Below are 20,510 nucleotides of genomic sequence, written 5' to 3' on the forward strand. Positions count from 1 at the left end.
GACATTCTAAATGTCTATCAACTTAATTGTCTATCAAAATTTATATACATATTGATATATATATATATATAAATATACATCATTAGATGACTTCCATAAACTTAAAGGTGAGCAATTGCGAAAGTATTCTTAAAGGATGATACTATTCATGTATATTATTAAAGCAGGTAAACTGTACTGTTATTGTTTAGAGATATTTATACATGTAGGAAGAGCACTGGAAATATAACTACTAAATAGGTGGCTAGTAACCTGAGGGGGTGAGGGGACGATGTACAGTAGTTTGGAAACACAGTTCAGAAGGTTTTAATTTTATTGATAAAGTTCAATTTTTAAGCTGATTGTAAGGAGATGGAAGTTCACTCTATTATTCTTTATGTCTTTCTCATGTTTCACATATTTAACAATAGGCAAAAAAATTATTCAGTTCATCCCTGAGAAAAGCTTGAGTAGTTTATTTAATTTTCATAGTCTTTGGTTGTGTTTTGGAGCTAACTTTGTAATGTAATATAGAATAAAATTATCAAATTATATTTTCTAACAAATGATTAAAATTTCCTTTTTTGGACATGGACCTAAAACAAATGAAATGAATATTTGATGAATAATATTTTGGCATAAGGTTGTCATAAACTGTGATTTTAAAGAGCATGTTCTCATTTTGTGAGAGGTAAAGAAAAATCTTGATTTTTTTAAAAGAGCATAACATTATTTTGACTCTTCCGTCTTAAGAGGCTTTATGTTAATGACTTCAGAATGATTCCTCTGAAAGCGTGCACTTAAGCCCCATGCTCCCCAAACCCTCTCTTCTCCAGTACTGAGGTTGAAGGGAGTGGTGAGAGGTTGTCGTATTGTTGAAAATAGAAGATAGTAGAGTTAAATAGTGCTTATTATAATGATGCAAACAAAGTGTTTGTCCAATTAATATTGATGACCGAAAAGTACTGTTAGGAAGTGGAGTAAAAAAACTCTGGGATTGTCTAATGCCTGGGAGGGAAAAGCATTAGGTTTTGCTGTTAGTGGTTCCATTAGTGTCACTGGGTCATTACTGCAAGGTTTTTTCTGCAGAAACTGTTTCTGGTGCAAACTTTAGGAATACCTCAACAACATTAACATGACAACAACTGCACCCCCAAACCTGATTATAAGGGAAGGTTTTTAAATGACTTTTTAAAGGGAGAGTTTCAAATATATAATTGTAATATAGCTGAGCATACTGGAAACGATTATTTCAAGATCATTATTATTGTTATTATTATTATTGGCAAACTAGCTGATAAATAGGGTGAAAAATAGGTCTTCTGGTAATTTTAAGGGTCTTGTTAAAGGAAAGTTAGTGGCTTCCCTGGTGGCGCAGTTGTTGAGAGTCCGCCTGCCGATGCAGGGGACGTGGGTTCGTGCCCTGGTCCGGGAGGATCCCACATGCCGCGGAGCAGCTGGGCCTGTGAGCCATGGCCGCTGAGCCTGCGCGTCCGGAGCCTGTGCTCGGCCACAACAGTGAGAGGCCCGCGTACCGCTAAAAAAAAAAAAAAAAAAAAAAGGAAAATTACCTCGCCTCACATACACATTCTTTGTGGCTTATGAACTTTGAGAGGATTTTACCCAGCTATTCACTCTGTTCAATATGTTCATCTTTTTTTTTCATGATACAAAAGTTACCTGAAGATATTGCAGTATTTAAGGACTAGTATTATGGGTGTTGTATAAGAGAAGCAGAAAAATGAGAGTTAATATAGATTTCTCTGGATAAAAACCTGCATAACATAGGTTATATCCTATTTTGTATGCTCTGTACTTAAGTCACTTCAATAACTTGACTATAAATAGTATAGTGAATAGAGTAATAGAAATAGGACAGTATCATTATTATGCAATCAAATACTAATAGATTGTTGGAAAGGTTTATATCCAACACCTCAGAATGCTTGAACAAGCAATACATCCAATTACATATGCTCTTGGAATTATAAATCCACATACTCACACATATACAGCTATTACTACTTGTGATCCATATTTCATTACTTTAATCTTACATGTAAGACAGTTGTCTGTTTTATATGCAGAACCTCAAGTGCTCTGTCTACAGAGGTGATGTAAAATTTCTACATGAATAGCAATAAATCATGTTAATTAAACCCTAATCAAATGAAATGTGGTAGAGAGGATGGAAGAAGATTCGGAATGAGAATGGTCAAAACAAACTATTGAGTATAAGAATCTGCCCAATTGAAGTGATGCACTAATATTGGGTTAAGTACTCCCAGCTATGAAACAAAAACTCAGATCAGGAGTGTTTGTATAATTATAACAATCTACTGATACTTAAACAGGATAAAGTAATTTTTGTATGTTTGGATTTTAATACAATGTTTTCTTACCAATTCAGTGAACACAACTCAATTAGTTTCAAAAATGAGGTGAAAATGGACCACCTGCCAAAGTTTAATAAAATGAAAATGGGTTGCATTGGAACTATAAGCAGAGCCCACAGATTGATTTAATAAGAAGCCACCTTATTCAGTCCTCTTTCCACCACATTCTGTTCCTAAAATGAGGCTTAATGAAATCGGTTTCACCTATTAATACCTGCAAAATTAACACGCTTACCTAATATTGACTCAAAACAATCTCTCTCTTAAGCTATGTTTTCCTAAAGAGAGTGGCTGACCCATCTAGATAGGTCTGCATTTTTGATCCATCTACTTTTGCTATCAAAGTACCATTTGGAAAATGAACATGTTGATTGTTTTTTATACCTCTTTGAATTTTCCTAGGTCCCTGAATTTTTATTCCTCAAAAAGCTTAAGAAATTTAAAGAAAGAAAAAAACAAAGGGGAAATATGAGGATTTTTTTCTTGTGCAAATATAAAATGAAATTTTAGGAATCCTCTACTTGTCAAAAAAATTAGAATTCAAACATCTGGAAAATGTTAACCCCTTATTGCCCATTATTATTTCTTAGATAAATGATGGCTTTTGATGCAAGCTTCTGCACAGTTAAAGACTAAGGGTTCCAGCTATGATTGAATCCAACGTGCCTATTTAGCACTCTGCAATCACTCTATGGCTTCAACACAATATCCTTTCTTAAGGGTGAATAAGAGGATCTATTTGAACAAATCTATTCCCCCTTCTTTAGAGAGGGTTTGTGTGTGACTCTTAATCTCCATCAGAGTGTAATTGGGCACTGAAAGAAACAGATTGGTTATTGTTGACCATCTGATAGGCACTGCAGAGAGCCAGGGAAAAGCATGATTCATTGATTTTAATCATGGTCATATGAGCCATTTCAGAGATTATCATGTAAAATAAATACCATATAAAATTAAGGCATGCAAAATAAAGGCAATATTTTAGATTACAGAATTGTTTAGAATGCCTGCTTCCAAGATAAACTGGCTTGATTCTTGTTGGCCTAAAACAAATAGGCTGTCGTATGTTTTCCAGCAAAAAAATGGGTATATTCAGGATCACAGAGAATCGCAGTTTGGGGTCTGCAACCATGGGGAGACATGTGCAAGTCCCACGACAGCAAGGGAAGGAGAACACTTTTATAAAGAGGAAAAGGAAATCGGGGGGCTCTAGTAAACAAAGAGTTCCTGGCTTTTCATTGGCTGAGACCTTGCTAGGAAAGAGGAAGGGTCTTTCTTCTTGTTAGGCTCCGCTGTCATCAGAGGGTGTGACAGCTCCCCATTCTGGTTTCCCAACTCTAATTGAGGTTTCTGTTTATTAATTTTTTATATTCTGAATGCTATTTCTTAGTCCATTTGACTATGTTTGACCATAAAAGGAAATTGCTTGCTAATTAATTGCTGAAACACAAATTGAAACAGCTTAACAAGGTGCATCATCCCTATGATAAAATACAGAGATGGGGGAAAAAGTATACCTAATGTAATTGGTCTATTTATTAATCCAAGAACTATTGTCTAATCTATATTATTCTATAGCCTGTGCACTTATACCCACCCTGCAGGCTAATTCTACCCATCCACCTGCCTTAACAAGCATCATTAATATCTCTGTTTTTATTACTTGAAAGATACAGGGGTGATGCTGAGTTGCTTTGTAGCAACATGATCCTGAAAACTTCCCAGTCTTACCAGTGTAAATTTCTGGTGACATCCAAGTCCGATACTGTATCTTTTATTTTCTCTCCACGTTCTCATCATATTAAAGGTATACTGATTTGTTCTCTATAATTGAAACCACCATATAAAATAGTATCCCCTCCATGAAAAAAAATTGACAGGGTGGACTTTATTAAAATTGAAAATTTTTGCTCTGTGGCAGGCACATTCAAAGAAAATAGTTGCAAAAGACACATCTGATAAAGGATTGTGTCTTAGTTCAGACTGCTATAACAGAATAACACAGACTAGGTGGCTTAAACAATAAACATTTATTTCTTACATTTCTAGAGATTGGGAGGTCTAAGCTCAAGGCACGAACAGATTTGATGTATGATGAGTGCTCTCTTCCAGACTGCAGACTGCCAACTTGTTGTTGTACCCTCACATAGCAGAAAGAGGGCAAGAAAACTCTCTGGAATATTTTTTTATAAGGCATTAATACCATTCATAAGTTCTCATGACCTAATTACCTCCCAAAGGCTCCACCTCCTAATACTATCACATTAGAGGTTAGGATTTCAGCATATGAATTTTAGAGGGACACAAATAATTCAGTCTATTACAGACTGTTATCCAAAATATATGAAGAAATCTTAAATTCTTAAAACTTGACAATAAGAAAACAACCTTATTAAAAATTGGCCAACAACCTTAACAGATACCTTCAAAAATATACAGATGGCAAATAAGTATATAAAATGTTGCTCTTAGGTTCTTTCTCTATGTCTGCATCTTTTTTCCTGTCCTGAAGAACCTAGGGGCAGGACAGGAATAAAGACGCAGATGTATAGAATGGACTTGAGGACACGGGGAGGAGGAAGGGTAAGCTGGGACAAAGTGAGAGAGTGGCGTGGACATATATACACTACCAAATGTAAAATAGATAGCTAGTGGGAAGCAGCCGCATAGCACAGGGAGATCAGCTCGGTGCTTTGTGACCACCTAGAGGGGTGGGATAGGGAGGGTGGGAGGGAGGGAGATGCAAGAGGGAAGAGATATGGGTATATATGTATATGTATAGCTGATTCACTTTGTTATACAGCAGAAACTAACACACCATTGTAAAGCAATTATACTCCAAGAAAGATGTTAAAAAAAATAAAACATTGCTCTTCGTATGTCATCAGAGAAATGTAAATTAAAAAAAAAGAGATACCACTACACACCTATTAGAGTGGCCAAAATCTAGAATACTGATAACACCAAATGCTAACAAAGATGTGGAACAACAGGAATTCTCATTCATTCTTTTTTTTTTTTTTTTTTTTGCGGTATGCGGGCCTCTCAGTGTTGTGGCCTCTCCTCTCCCATTGCGGAGCACAGGCGGCATGTGGGATCTTCCCAGACCGGGGCATGAACCCGTGTCCCCTGCATCGGCAGGCGGACTCTCAACCACTGCGCCACCAGGGAAGCCCCTCATTCGTTCTTGATGGGAATACAAAATGGTACAGATATTTTGGAAAACAATTCAGCAGTTTCTTACAAAACTAAATATACTTTTACAATGCTAGAATCCAGCAATCATACCTTGGTATTTACTAAAAGGAGCTGAAAGCTTGTGTCCACAAAAAATCTGTACACGGGATGTTTATAGAGGCTTTATTCACAATTGCAAAACTTGGAAGCAACTGAGATGTTCTTCAGTTGGTGAGTGGATAAATAAACTGTGGTATATCCAGGCAATGGGATAGTATTGAGTGCCAAAAAGAAATGATGTATCAATTCATGAAAAGACATGAAGGACCTTTAAATGCATTTTACTAAGTGAGAGAAGCCAATCTGAGAATACATACTATAGGATTCCAACTATATGATATTCTGGAAAGGACAAAACTATGTAGACAATAAAAAGATCAGTGGTTGCCAGGGACTGCAGGGAAGGAGGAATGGATAGAGCACAGAGTATATTTAAGGCAATGAAAGTACCATGTATGATATTATAATGATGGATATATATCATTATACATTTCTCCAAACTCATTGGCTGTACTATACCATGAGTGATTCCTAATGTAAACTATAGACTTTGAGTGATAATGATGTGTCAGTGTAGTTTCATTAGTTGTAACAGATGTACGTACCACTCTGATCAGCTCTGGTCAGTGGTGGTGTTAGTGGGGGGAATTATGCAACTGTTGTGGTAGGGGGTATATGGGAAATATGTGTACCTTCCACTAAATTTTATTGTGAACCTAAAACTCCTCTAAAAAGTAATGTCTACTTTTAAAATAAAAATAAATAATATCCTCTCAAGGACAAATTAGTTGTTATTTATTAACTATATTAATGAGATACAAGAAATGGATGAAGGATTTGAATAGACAATTTCCAAAAAAGACTGTAAATGGCCAATAAGCACATAAAAAGATGCTCACTTTATTAGTTATTAGAGAAATGCAAGTCAAAACCACAATGAGGTATCATTACAGATCCACTAAGATAATTATAAGTAAAAAGTCAGATAATAGCAGTATTCTTGAGGTTGTAGAGAAATTGGAATCCTCAAACATTGCTGACATATAAATGTATATATCGTAAACGTATATATCATGTAAATGAATATAAATGGTGCCATCCACTTTGGAAAACAGTTGGAAAGTTTCTTTAAATGAAACTAAATCTAAATGATGAACATAGAGTTACCGTATGATCTTACACTTGTACTACTAGGCCTATACTCATGAGAAATGAAAACACAAGTCCACAAAAACTTGTACACAAATATTTATAGCATGGCTGCATTTCTTTCTGGGAGCTCTAGGAGAAAATCCATTTCCTTGTCTTTTCTACCTTCTAAAGGCTTCCTGCATTACAGATATCTCCTCCATCTTCAAAGAGAGCAGTGGCAATGGCCAGCAGAGTCTTTGTCAGATCATATCATTCAGATTCTTACTCTCCTGCCTCACTTTCTTGCTTATGAGAACCCTTATGATTACACCTGAATAATCCAGGATAATCTCCACCATCTCAAATTCACCTCATTAGCAATTTAATTCCCCTACACTTATGTAAAATAAGATATTCACAGGTTTTGGGAATTAGAACATGAATATGTTTAGGGGATAATTATCCTGCTTACCACAGATGACTCCTTTTTTAAATTTATTTTCTACCATTTCTAAATGATTATTTTAAAATTAACCCTAAATTCAACAGATATTACTAAATGAAAATAACCATGTACACTTTTCTGTGTATTCAAACAATGTATTCAAATAATGGGGGAGGTAAGTTATTTTTAATTTCATAATAGCATATGCTAAAAGATACATTTTTAATACAGGGATACCAAGTTTATTTTGCATGAAATAACTGACCAAGAACATTTTTTAAAAAAAATTATTTCTGCCTGTGTTTGGTCTTTGTTGCTGAGCCTGGGCTTTCTCTAGTTGCAGCGAGGGGGGCTACTCTTTGTTGCGGTGTGTGGGCTTCTCATTGCAGTGGCTTCTCTTGTTGCGGAGCACAGGCTCTAGGCGCACAGGCTTCAGTAGTTGTGGCTCGTGGGCTCAGTAGCCGTGGCTCACGGACTCTAGAGCGCAGGCTCAGTCATTGCGGCACACGGGCTTAGTGGCTCCGCGGTATGTGGGATCTTCCCGGACCAGGGCTCGAACCCGTGTCCCCTGCATTGGCAGGCAGATTCTTAACCACTGCGCAACCACGAGAACATATTTTTAAGAAAAAGTCAGAGTCCATTTTGTTGCTTAGAGGGATAGAATTTTGACTGAGTGATGATATATGCTATGCATGGAGCAGTGTTTTAGCGCTTGTAGTATGTGCAAATCATCCCTGTTTTAAATCACTAGAGTTCTAATTTATACCCCCAAACACTATTTTCTCATGCTTCTTTTACCTGAAATTAAATGGTGCTCTTTAAAAAAATCTAGAAAACAACATTTCCTGGTAAGAAAATGGATCATAGGCATATGTGATTGGCATTTTAGATAATTTACAGTTAGAATGTCAAACTTAATATTGCCTCATAAAAACTGATCTGAGAGTTAACAAAAAATTACCTGGAGGAAGAACAAAATGTACCCGTGAAAGGCAGGATTGACCTGACCTAGTCCCAAGGAAAGCCAGTGGAGTGTTGGGACAGGCAGGAGCAAGGCAGCGAAGCAAAAAGCAGCTGTATGGGAGTGAGGGTGTCTGTGGCTCATGGGAATAAAAACAGATGGAGACGGGTACGGTGAGTATGTGTCATAGTGAAGAGAAAGGTCCCCATAGCCTAAGGTTTGACCACTTCACAGCTATAAGTATTTAAACATTTCCTTTATTTTATTTTGTTTTTAAATTTATTTTATTGAAGTATAGTTGATTTACCATGTTGTGTTATTTTCTACTGTACAGCAAAGTGATTTAGTTATACATATATACACATTCTTTGTCATATTCTTTTCCGTTATGGTTTATCACAGGATATTGAATATAGTTCCCTGTCCTATACAGTAGGACCTTGTTGTTTATCCATTCTATACATAATAGTTTCCATCTGCTCATCCCAAACTCCCAGTCCATTCCCCGCCATCCCCACCGCCCTGGCAACCACAAGTCTATTCTCTGTGTCTGTGAGTCTGTTTCTGTTTTGTAGATAAGTTCATTTGTGTCATATTTTAAATTCCACATATAAGTGATATCATATGGTATTTCTCCTTCTCTTTCTGACTTTACATAGTATGACAATCTCTAGGTCTATCCATGTTGCTCGAATGACATTATTTCATTCTTTTCATGGCCGAGTAGTATTCCATTGTATATATGTATCACATCTTCTTTATCCATTCATCTGTTGATGGGCATTTAGTTTGTTTGCATGTCTTGGCTATTGTAAACAGTGCTGCTAAGAACATTGGGATGCATGTATCTTTTCAAATTATAGTTTTCTCTGGATATATGCCCAGGAGGGGGATTGTTGGATCATATGGTAAATGAATCAGTTATAAATCTATACATATGTTCCCATATCTCTTCCCTCTTGTGTCTCCCTCCCTCCCACCCTCCCTATCCCACCCCTCCCTGTGGTCACAGAGCACCGAGCTGATCTCCCTGTGCTATGCAGCTGCTTCCCAGTAGCTATCTACCTTACATTTGGTAGTGTATATATGTTCATGCCTCTCTCTCGCTTTGTCACAGCTTACCCTTCCCCCTCCCCATATCCTCAAGTCCATTCTCTAGTAGGTCTGTGTCTTTCTTCCTGTCTTACCCCTAGGTTCTTCATGACTTTTTTTTCTTAAATTCCATATATATGTGTTAGCATATGGTATTTGTCTCTCTCTTTCTGACTTACTTCACTCTGTATGACAGACTCTAGGTCTATCCACCTCATTACAAGTAGCTCAACTTCCTTTCTTTTTATGGCTGAGTAATATTCCATTGTATATATGTGACACATCTTCTTCATCCATTCATCTGATGATGGACACTTAGGTTGTTTCCCTCTCCGGGCTATTGTAAATAGAGCTGCAATGAACATTTTGGTACATGACTCTTTTTGAATTATGGTTTTCTCAGGGTATATGCCCAGTAGTGGGATTGCTGGGTCATATGGTAGTTCTATTTGTAGTTTTTTAAGGAACCTCCATACTGTTCTCCACAGTGGCTGTATCAATTTACATTCCCACCAACAGTGCAAGAGGGTTCCTTTTCTCCACACCCTTTCCAGCATTTATTGTTTCTAGATTTTTTGATGATGGCCATTCTGACTGGTGTGAGATGATATCTCATTTTAGTTTTGATTTGCATTTCTCTAATGATTAGTGATGTTGGGCATTCTTTCATATGTTTGTTGGCAGTCTGTATAACTTCTTTGGAGAAATGTCTATTTAGGTCTTCTGCCAATTTTTGGATTGGGTTGTTTGTTTTTTTGTTATTAAGCTGCATGAGCTGCTTGTATATTTTGGAGATTAATCCTTTGTCAGCTGCTTCATTTGCAAATATTTTCTCCCATCTTGAGGGTTGTCTTTTGGTATTGTTTATGGTTTCCTTTGCTGTGCAAAAGCTTTGAAGTTTCATTAGCTCCCATTTGTTTCTTTTTGTTTTCATTTCCATTTCTCTAGGAGGTGGGTCAAAAAGGATCTTGCTGTGATTTATATCATAGAGTGTCCTGCCTATGTTTTCCTCTAAGAGTTTTCCTCTAATAGTTTCTGGCCTTACATTTAGGTCTTTAATCCATTTTGAGCTTATTTTGGTGTATGGTGTTAGGGCGTGATCTAATCTCATACTTTTACATGTACCTGTCCTGTTTTCCCAGCATCACTGATTGAAGAGGCTATGCTTTCTCCACTGTACATTCGTGCCTCCTTTATCAAAGATAAGGTGACCATATGTGCATGGGCTTATCTCTGGGCTTTCTATCCTGTTCCATTGATCTGTCTTTCTGTTTTTGTGCCAGTACCATACTGTCTTGATTACTGTAGCTTTGTAGTATAGTCTGAAGTCAGGGAGCCTGATTCCTGCAGCTCCGTTTTTTGTTCTCAAGATTGCTTTGGCTATTTGGGGTGTTTTGTGTTTCCATACATATTGTGAAATATTTTGTTCTAGTTCTGTGAAAAATGCCAGTGGTCATTTGACAGGGATTGCATTGAATCTGTAGATTGCTTTGGGTAGTAGAGTCATTATCACAATGTTGATTCTTCCAATCCAAGAACATGGTATATCTATCCATCTATTTGTATCATCTTTAATTTCTTTCATCAGTGTCTTATAATTTTCTGCATATAGGTCTTTTGTCTCCTTAGGTAGGTTTTATCCTAGATATTTTATTCTTTTTGTTGCAGTGGTAAATGGGAGTGTTTTCTTGATTTCACTTTCAGATTTTTCATTAGTGTATAGGAATGCCAGAGATTTCTGTGCATTAATTTTGTATCCTGCTACTTTACCAAATTCATTGATTAACTCTAGTAGTTTTCTGGTAGCATCTTTAGGATTCTCCATGTATAGTATCATGTCATCTGCAAACAGTGACAGCTTTACTTCTTCTTTTCTGATTTGGATTCCTTATATTCCCTTTTCTTTGATTGCTGTGGCTAAAACTTCCAAAACTATGTTGAACAAGCGTGGTGAGAGTGGGCAACCTTGTCTTGTTCCTGATCTTAGTGGAAATGCGTTCAGTTTTTCACCATTGAGGATGATGTTGGCTCTGGGTTTGTCATATATGGCCTTTATTATGTTGAGGATAGTTCCCTCTATGCCTACTTTCTGCAGGGCTTTTATCATAAATGGGTGTTGAATTTTGTTCAAAGCTTTCTCTGCACCTATTGTGATGATCATATGGTTTTTCTCCTTCAATTTGTTAATATGGTGTATCACGTTGATTGATTTGCGTATATTGAAGAATCCTTGCATTCCTGGAATAAACCCCACTTGATCATGGTGTATGATCCGTTTAATGTGCTGTTGGATTCTGTTTGCTAGTATTTTGTTGAGGATTTTTGCGTCTATCTTCGTCAGTGATATTGGCCTGTAGTTTTCTTTCTTTGTAACATCCTTGTCTAGTTTTGGTATCAGGGTGATGGTGGCCTCGTAGAATGAGTTTGGGAGTGTTCCTCCCTCTGCTGTATTTTGGAGGAGTTTGAGAAAGATAGCTCTTTTCTAAATGTTTGATAGAATTCGCCTTTGAAGCCATCTGATCCTGGGCTTTTGTTTGTTGGAAGATTGTTAATCACAGTTTCAATTTCAGTGCTTGTGAGAGGTCAGTTCATATTTTCTTTTTCTTCCCGATTCAGTCTTGGCAGGTTGTGCATTTCTAAGAATTTGTCCATTTCTTCCAGGTTGTCCATTTTATTGGCATAGAGTTGCTTGTAGTAATCTCTCATGATCTTTTGCATTTCTGCAGTGTCAGTTGTTACGTCTCCTTTTACATTTCTAATTCTATTGATTTGAGTCTTCTCCCTTTTTTTCTTGATGCGTCTGGCTAATGGTTTATCAATTTTGTTTATCGTCTCAAAGAACCAGCTTTTAGTTTTATTGATCTTTGATATTGTTTCCTTCATTTCTTTTTCATTTATTTCTGATCTGATTTTTATGATTCCTTTCTATCTGCTAACTTTGGGGCTTTTTTGTTCTTCTTTCTCTAATTGCTTTAGGCGCAAGGTTAGGTTGTTTATTCGAGATGTTTCCTGTTTCTTAAGGTAGGATTGTATTGCTATAAACTTCCCTCTTAGAATGGCTTTTGCTGTATCCCATAGATTTTGGGTCATCGTGTCTCCATTGTCATTTGTTTCTAGGTATTTTTTTAATTTCCTCTTTGATTTCTTCAGTGATCACTTCGTTATTAAGTAGTGTATTGTTTAGCCTCCATGTGTTTGTATTTTTTACAGATCTTTTCCTGTAATTGATATCTAGCCTCATAGCATTGTGGTCGGAAAAGACAGTTGATACAATTTCAGTTTTCTTAAATTTGCCAAGGCTTGATTTGTGACCCAAGATATGATCTATCCTGGAGAATATTCCATGAGCACTAGAGAAAAATGTGTATTCTGTTGTTTTTGGATGGAATGTCCTATAAATATCAATTAAGTCCATCTTGTTTAATGTATCATTTAAAGCTTGTGTTTCCTTATTTATTTTCATTTTGGATGATCTGTCCATTGGTGAAAGTGGGGTGTTAAAGTCCCCTACTATGAATGTGTTACTGTCGATTTCCCCTTTTATGGCTGTTAGTATTTGCCTTATGTATTGAGGTGCTCCTATGTTGGGTGCATAAATATTTACAATTGTTATATCTTCTTCTTGGATTGATCCCTTGATCATTATGTAGTGTCCTTCTTTGTCTCTTCTAATTGTCTTTATTTTAAAGTCTATATTGTCTGATAAGAGAATTGCTATTCCAGCTTTCTTTTGATTTCCATTTGCATGGAATATCTTTTTCCATCCCCTCACTTTCAGTCTGTGTGTGTCCCTAGGTCTGAAGTGGGTGTCTTGTAGACAGCATATATATGGGTCTTGTTTTTGTATCCATTCAGCCAGTCTGTGTCTTTTGGTGGGAACATTTAATCCATTTACATTTAAGGTAATTATTGTTATGTATGTCCTAGTCCCATTTTCCTAATTGTTTTGGATTTGTTATTGTAGGTCTTTTCCTTCTCTTGTGTTTCTTGCCTAGAGAAGTTCCTTTAGCATTTCTTTTAAAGCTGGTTTGGCATTGCTGACTCTCTCAGTTTTTGATTGTTTGTAAAGGTTTTAATTTCTCCATAAAATCTGAATGAGATCCTTGCTGGGTAGAGTAATCTGGGTTGCAGGTTTTTCTCCTTCATCACTTTAAATAGGTCTTGCCAGTCCCTTCTGGCTTGCAGAGTTTCTGCTGAGAAGATCAGCTGATAACTTTATGGAGATTCCCTTGTGTGTTATTTGTTGTTTTTCCCTTGCTGCTTTTAATATGTTTTCTTTGTATTTAATTTTTGACAGTTTGATTAGTATGTGTCTTGGTGTATTTCTCCTTGGATTTATCCTGTATGGGACTCTCTGTGCTTTCTGGACTTGATTAACTATTTCCTTTCCCATATTAGGGAAGTTTTCAACTAAAATCTCTTCAAATATTTTCTCAGTCCCTTTCTTTTTCTCTTCTTCTTCTGGAACCCCTATAATTCGAATGTTGGTGCGTTTAATGTTGTCCCAGAGGTCTCTGAGACTGTCCTCAGTTCTTTTCATTCTTTTTTCTTTATTCTGCTCTGCAGTAGTTATTTCCACTATTTTATCTTCCAGGTCACTTATCCGTTCTTCTGCCTCAGTTATTCTGCTCTTGATCCCATCTAGAGTATTTTTAATTTTATTTATTGTGTTGCTCATCATTGTTTGTTTCCTCTTTAGTTCTTCTAGGTCCTTGTTAAATGTTTCTTGCATTTTGTCTATTCTATTTCCAAGATTTTGGATCATCTGTACTATCATTATTCTGAATTATTTTTCAGGTAGACTGCCTATTTCCTCTTCATTTGTTAGGTCTGGTGGGTTTTTATCTTGCTCCTTCATCTGCTGGGTTTTTCTGTCTTCTCATTTTGCTTATCTTACTGTGTTTGGGGTCTCCTTTTTGCAGGCTGCAGGTTCGTAGTTCCTGTAGTTTTTGGTGTCTGTCCCCAGTGGCTAAGGTTGGTTCAGTGGGTTGTGTAGGCTTCCTGGTGGAGGGGACTAGTGCCTGTGTTCTGGTGGATGAGGCTGGATCTTGTCTTTCTTGTGGGCAGGTCCACGTCTGGTGGTATGTTTTGGTGTGTCTGTTGACTTATTATGATTTTAGGGAGCCTCTCTGCTAATAGATGGGGTTGTGTTCCTGTCTTGCTAGATGTTTGGCATAGGATGACCAGCACTGTAGCCTGCTGGTCGTTGAGTGAAGCTGGGTGCTGGTGTTGAGATGGAGATCTCTGGGAGATTTTCACTGTTTGATATTATGTGGAGCTGGGAGTTCTCTTGTGGACCAGTGTCCTGAACTTGGCTCTCACACCTCAGAATCACAGCACTAACTCCTGGCTGCAGCACCAAGAGCCTTTCATCCACACGGCTCAGAATAAAAGGGAGAAAAAGTAGAAAGGAAGGAAGGAAGGAAGGAAGAGGGAAGGAGGGAGGGAGGGAGGGAGGGAGGGAGGAGGGAAGGAAGAAAAAAAAGATAAAGTAAAATAAAATAAAGTAAGATAAAATATAATAAAGTTATTAAAATAAAAAAATAATTATTGAGATAAAAAACGGTCGGATAGAATCCTCAGACACATGGTGGAAGCAAAGCTATACAGACAAAACATCACACAGAGGCATACACATACACACTCACAAAATGAGGAAAAATCATAAATCTTGCTCTCAAAGTCCACCTCCTTAATCTGAGATGATTCGTTGTATATTCATGTATTTCACAGACGCAGCGTACATCAAGTTGATTGTGGAGCTTTAATCCGCTGCTTCTGAGGCTGCTGGAAGAGATTTCCCTTTCTCTTCTTTGTTGTCACAGCTCCCTGGGGCTCAGCTTTGGATTTGGCCCCGCCTCTGCGTGTAGGTCGCCGGAGGGCGTCTGTTCCTTGCTTAGACAGGACGGGGTTAAAGGAGCCGCTGATTCGGGGGCTCTGGCTCACTCAGGCCGGGGTGGGGGGGGGGGGAGGGAGGGGCACGGAGTGCGGGGCGGGCCTGCGGCGGCAGAGGCCAGCGTGACGTTGCACCAGCCTGAGGCGTGCCGTGCGTTCTCCCGGGGAAGTTGTCCCTGGATCACGGGACCCTGGCCGTGGCGGACCGCACAGGCTTCCCGGAAGGGGGTCGTGCTTGCACACAGTCTTCTCGGTGGCGGCAGTAACAGCCTTAGTGTCTCATGCCCGTCTCCGGGGTCCGCGCTGATAGCCGTGGCTCGCGCCCGTCTCTGTAGCTCCTTTAAGCAGCGCTCTTAATCCCCTCTCCTCGCGGACCAGGAAACAAAGAGGAAAGAAAAAGTCTCTTGCCTCTTCGGCAGGTACAGACTTCTCCCCGGACTCCCTCCTGGCTAGCCGTGGCGCAGTAACCCCCTGCAGGCTGTGCTCACGCCGCCAAGCCCAGTCCTTTCCCTGCGCTCCCGCTCCCACCGAAGCCGAGCCTCAGCTCGCAGCCCGGCCCGCCCCGGCGGGGGAGCAGACAAGCCTCTCGGGCTGGTGAGTGCCGGTCGGCCCTGAACCTCTGTGCGGGAATCTCTCGGCTTTGCCCTCCGCACCCCTGTTGCTGTGCTCTCCTCCGCAGCTTCGAAGCTTACCCGCTCCGCCACCCGCAGTCTCCACCCGCAAAGGGGCTTCCTAGTGTGTGGAAAGCTTTCCTCCTTCACAGCTCCCTCCCACTGGTGCAGGTACCATCCCTGTCCTTTTGTCTCTGTTTATTCTTTTTTCTTTTTCCCTACCCAGGTACGTGGGGGGTTTCTTGCCCTTTGGGAGGTCTGAGGTCTTCTGCCAGTGTTCAGTAGGTGTTCTGTAGGAGTTGCTCCATGTGTAGATGTATTTCTGGTGTATCTGTGGGGAGGAAGGTGATCTCCACGTCTTGCTCTTCCGCCATCTTCCTGGAAGCCCATTTCCTTTATTTTAATGACATCATGGTTATGCAGAAGGTAAAACTCACTCTTTCTTTCTTTCTTTCTTTTTTGCGGTATGCGGGCCTCTCACTGTTGTGGGCTCTCCCGTTGCGGAGCACAGCCTCCGGACGCGCAGGCCTGGCGGCCACGGCTCACGGGCCTAGCTGCTCCGCGGCATGTGGGATCTTCCCAGACCGGGGCAGGAACCCGTGTCTCCTGCATCAGCAGACTCTCAACCACTGCGCCACCAGGGAAGCCCAAAACTAACTCTTTATTGCAAGTTTTTACACAAATTGATAATCAGGCAGCTGGACATAGCCAAGATCAGTCAGAGCTGAAGAGCTGCTGTAAGGTCTATGCAGGAACACACATTCTTAGAATTATAGTGCCTCTTGCTTTCGGATCCACACCTGTGCATCCTCTTCCACTATTGATTTCAGCAAATAACCCAAGGACTGGAAAGCAAAATGCTCTTTCCTCCTCACCAGTTCAGCCTACAGACATGGGGAAAAGATGCTCTCAAATATTATCTTCAACTCTGTTAATGACACTGAACTCAAGGTGGAAAAGGGTAATGGCTCATCATGGAATCTTTTTAAACCTATCTATTCAGATATATTTCATTTTTCTGGAGTTCTGATATCACTTGTAGTTTAAAATAATACCATCATTTTATAATCCAACACATGTAGTCTGTGCCATATTAATTAAATTATTGTATAACACATTTTCATATTTTTCCAGTCTTTACTTTGTTTTCCTGATAGTTTTTACACTGTTTTTCAATTCTTAGACATTCTGCATCAGGTAATTGATTGATTCATTCATAATGCATTTAAAATATGAATTGAGCCCTCAAGTGAACCAGGTATTATATTTAAATCCTTGGACTAACAAGGTCAGTAGACATATATTTTGCTCTCAAGGAGCCCAAGTTCTTGTTTTGGGTGACATTACCTAAGAACAAGGGAATGTATTTTGCTTTTAATTTGTCTTTTCATATTTTTTTCAAGGACTTCTTCTAATTTTTACATGGAAACATTTATATCAGCATTTTGATCTTAGGATCCTATTTTGTTCTTTAAAATGCTTTCATTGACTCTAGTGTTTTATTTCGTGTTTTTGGTATAATTGCTTAAATTTAATGCATCAGTAGTTTTGTACTGTCATATATAAAAGCTGTTAAAAGATTACTCAGAATTATCAAAATATATTTTCATGTGTAAAGTCACAAATATATTGTGATCATTTTTTATAATAGAATTTTTTTTTTAGTTTCTTTATACAACAAATAATTATTGAGCACTTTCTATGAGTCAGAAACTGATGGGAATTCATCAGTGTACAAAAAAGATCAGTCTTTTTGACTTTGGCCTACACAAAGCTTCCTTTCTAGAAGTTATAGAGAAAGGGAAATAGGGTTCAGAAACAGAAAATTACATAATTGTACTATAGTAAGTATGATTGGGATTTTCTGGGTATAACAGTAACACCTAAAATAAATATCTAACATAAGTATGGGGTAACAGAGAAGGTATGGCATCAGAGTATTTTTGCATGATTCTGATTTTTTTTTTGAAGTGGCATTTACAAGAAATGTGGATGTAGGGCTTATAGAAAAGATGCTTAATTATATATGTAAATATATATATAAATTATATATATATAATTGTTCCTATTAAAGAATTGTAATTTTTTATTTGTTCATTCAACAAAAATTTATATTTCTAGCAGGGACTAGACTAATTAGTAAATACATAGTGGAAGAAAACACACTATATACCTTAATGGAATTCATAATCCAAAGGATTGTTTAATTACCTCACTGTAGTGTACAAATATCCCATATTCACTAGATAGTTATGTGGGAATATATTGGAATATGTTACATATAAAATACCACATTAAATAGAAAGATTAGGAATAAACAAAATTGTACTTTAGGTAAGCATACTTCTTTATTTGGAAAATAAAAATTTGGCTCTTTTTTAAGGGATTATTCAACTAATTTGTCATGAAATATACCTATCCTGAGATTTTCTAGCCTATACATTAATTTCTTATGTGTATTTTTCTATTGCTGCAAAGATTCAAAAATAATCATCCTTCTTTGCTATATTGATGCCTATGCCATTTCTGAATTCATGCATGGTTTTATCTTAAATGTATAGAAACAGAAAGTCATACTGAAAGTCATACTGAAATTTGTAGAGCTGTTTGAGTGCTTATTTACAAACATATTACATTTCTTCTATGTTCTACTTAATTAAAAATTATGACTATATTCTTGAATAAACAAACAAGTAAGGAGGACTTGTCACCTGTTAGTGACACTGAACAAAGTCAGGGGCACACTCATGATGTGGATAGAAGTCAATAGGATCTGATGGTCTCCCAATGAAATGCATGTGCAGTCCATACTAATTAGCCTGTAAATCAGACTGACACTTGAGTTTATTTGGGCCAGAAAGACTACCTACTGTCAAGCAATCAAGCACTACCCCTTTAATTGCAATTTATAACAACAACCACGCTTTATTGATCCTAGCAACACTTATACCACAGCAGTATCATTATTTGACTTTATTTTAACAGCTTTGAAAGGTTAGGAAATTAGAAACCACTGTACAAGAGACCATTAAAAATTGAGTTGCTTACATTGCTTCACGCTCTATTTTAACAATGCTAACTATATTTATGGAATTATATAAAAAGAGAAGGAAAAGGGGACTTAATATTTATTAGGCACCTAATAAGAGCTAGTACTTCCTTACAGTGAATATTACTTTGCAATCACCAAAAAAAAGAAAAAAAAATACATAAAAGCAGGGAGGATCAATATTGTTATTTGCATTTTACAGATAAGCTGCAGCTTAGAGGTTAAGTAAACTTCCCAGAACTTTAATGTTAAAATGTTAAGGGCTTCCCTGGTGGCGCAGTGGTTGGGAGTCTGCTTGCAGATGTAGGGAACGCGGGTTCGTGCCCCGGTCCGGGAAGATCCCACATATCGCGGAGTGGCTGGGCCTGTGAGACATGGCCGCTGAGCTTGCGCGTCCGGAGCCTGTGCTCCGCAACAGGAGAGGCCACAGCAGTGAGAGGCCTGCATACCGCAAAAAAAAAAAAAAAAAAGTTAAAATCAACTCTCTTACTCCAAAGCATGTGTTTAATTTCTTGTATAATTTCTTGCAAGATTTTTGCACACTGGCCATTCTATGATATGGTGTTATCATGACACACTCTAAGTGATATTTAAAGTGTGAAGACAGCACATCCACATGAGTTTTGTGCCCAATATGGTTTTTAAAACATAAAACATCAGTGTATGATCACTCTTATTTGTCAGTTGTATTAACTTTTATAAACTTAGTTATTTTTTTTTCCATATTTAAACATTAGAGTTGTGGAGTTTCAATTTGGAATTTTCAGCTAATTAGACAATGTAAGCAGCATGCCTAGTAAGAAAACTTTTAGAGTTTCAGTGAATATTTAGGCAATATTTGGTGAATATGAAGAGTAGCTTAAAGTTTGGCCTTTCATTTATTTTCCCCCAATTTAAAAAGACTACCGACTTAATTTAATTTTGATAATTAAAACTTGCGTATATTTCAGGTATACAAATAGATGAATTGATATATATGTATACATTGTGAAATATTCACCACAATCAAGCAAATTAACATATCCATTACCTCATCTAGTTAGCATTTGAGATGGGGGGAAGTGAGAAACTTAAGATTCACCCTTTTAACAAATTTCAAATATATAATACAATATTGTTAACTATAATCACATTGTTGTACCTTAAATCTGCAGAACTTATTTATATTGCGTAACTAAACTGTGTACCCCTTGACCAGTATCTTCCCATATCTCACTCTCCTTAGCTACTGAGAGCCACCATTCTGCTCTCTGTTTTTATGAAATTGATATTTCATATTCCACATATGATTGAGAACATGCAGTATTTGTTACTCTGCATCTGGCTTATTTCACTTATAAAGTTTTTGGGTTTATGCATGTTGTCACAAATGATAGGGTTTCCTTCTTTTTTAAGGCTGACTAATATTTCAGTTTGTGTGTGTGTGTATGTGCGCACACGCATATATATATAGCCAAATATATAGTCACGTTTTCTTTATCCATCCGTCAACGAACATTTGGGAATGTAAATTGGTACAACCATTTTGGGAAAACACTATGGAGTTTCCTCAAAATATTAACAATATAACTACATTTTAATCCAGTAATCTCACTTCTGGATATATATTCAAAGGATATGAAATCAGTATCTCAAGGAGATTTCCACACTCCTATGTTCATTTCAGCATTATTCACAATAGCAAAGATATGGAAACAACCTAAACATCCTCCAT

General features: G+C 37.7%; 1 protein-coding gene across 10 annotated transcripts in view; it reads left to right on the top strand.

Annotated features, from left to right (window-relative positions):
- The window catches only part of PTPRD (protein tyrosine phosphatase receptor type D), a 2,135,645-nt gene that overhangs the window by 254,815 nt on the left and 1,860,320 nt on the right, over positions 1–20,510 (top strand). The gene's annotated exons all lie outside the window — the stretch shown is intronic.

Source organism: Stenella coeruleoalba (genome assembly GCF_951394435.1).
Source record: "Stenella coeruleoalba genome assembly, chromosome: 7".
Lineage (NCBI taxonomy): Eukaryota > Metazoa > Chordata > Mammalia > Artiodactyla > Delphinidae > Stenella > Stenella coeruleoalba.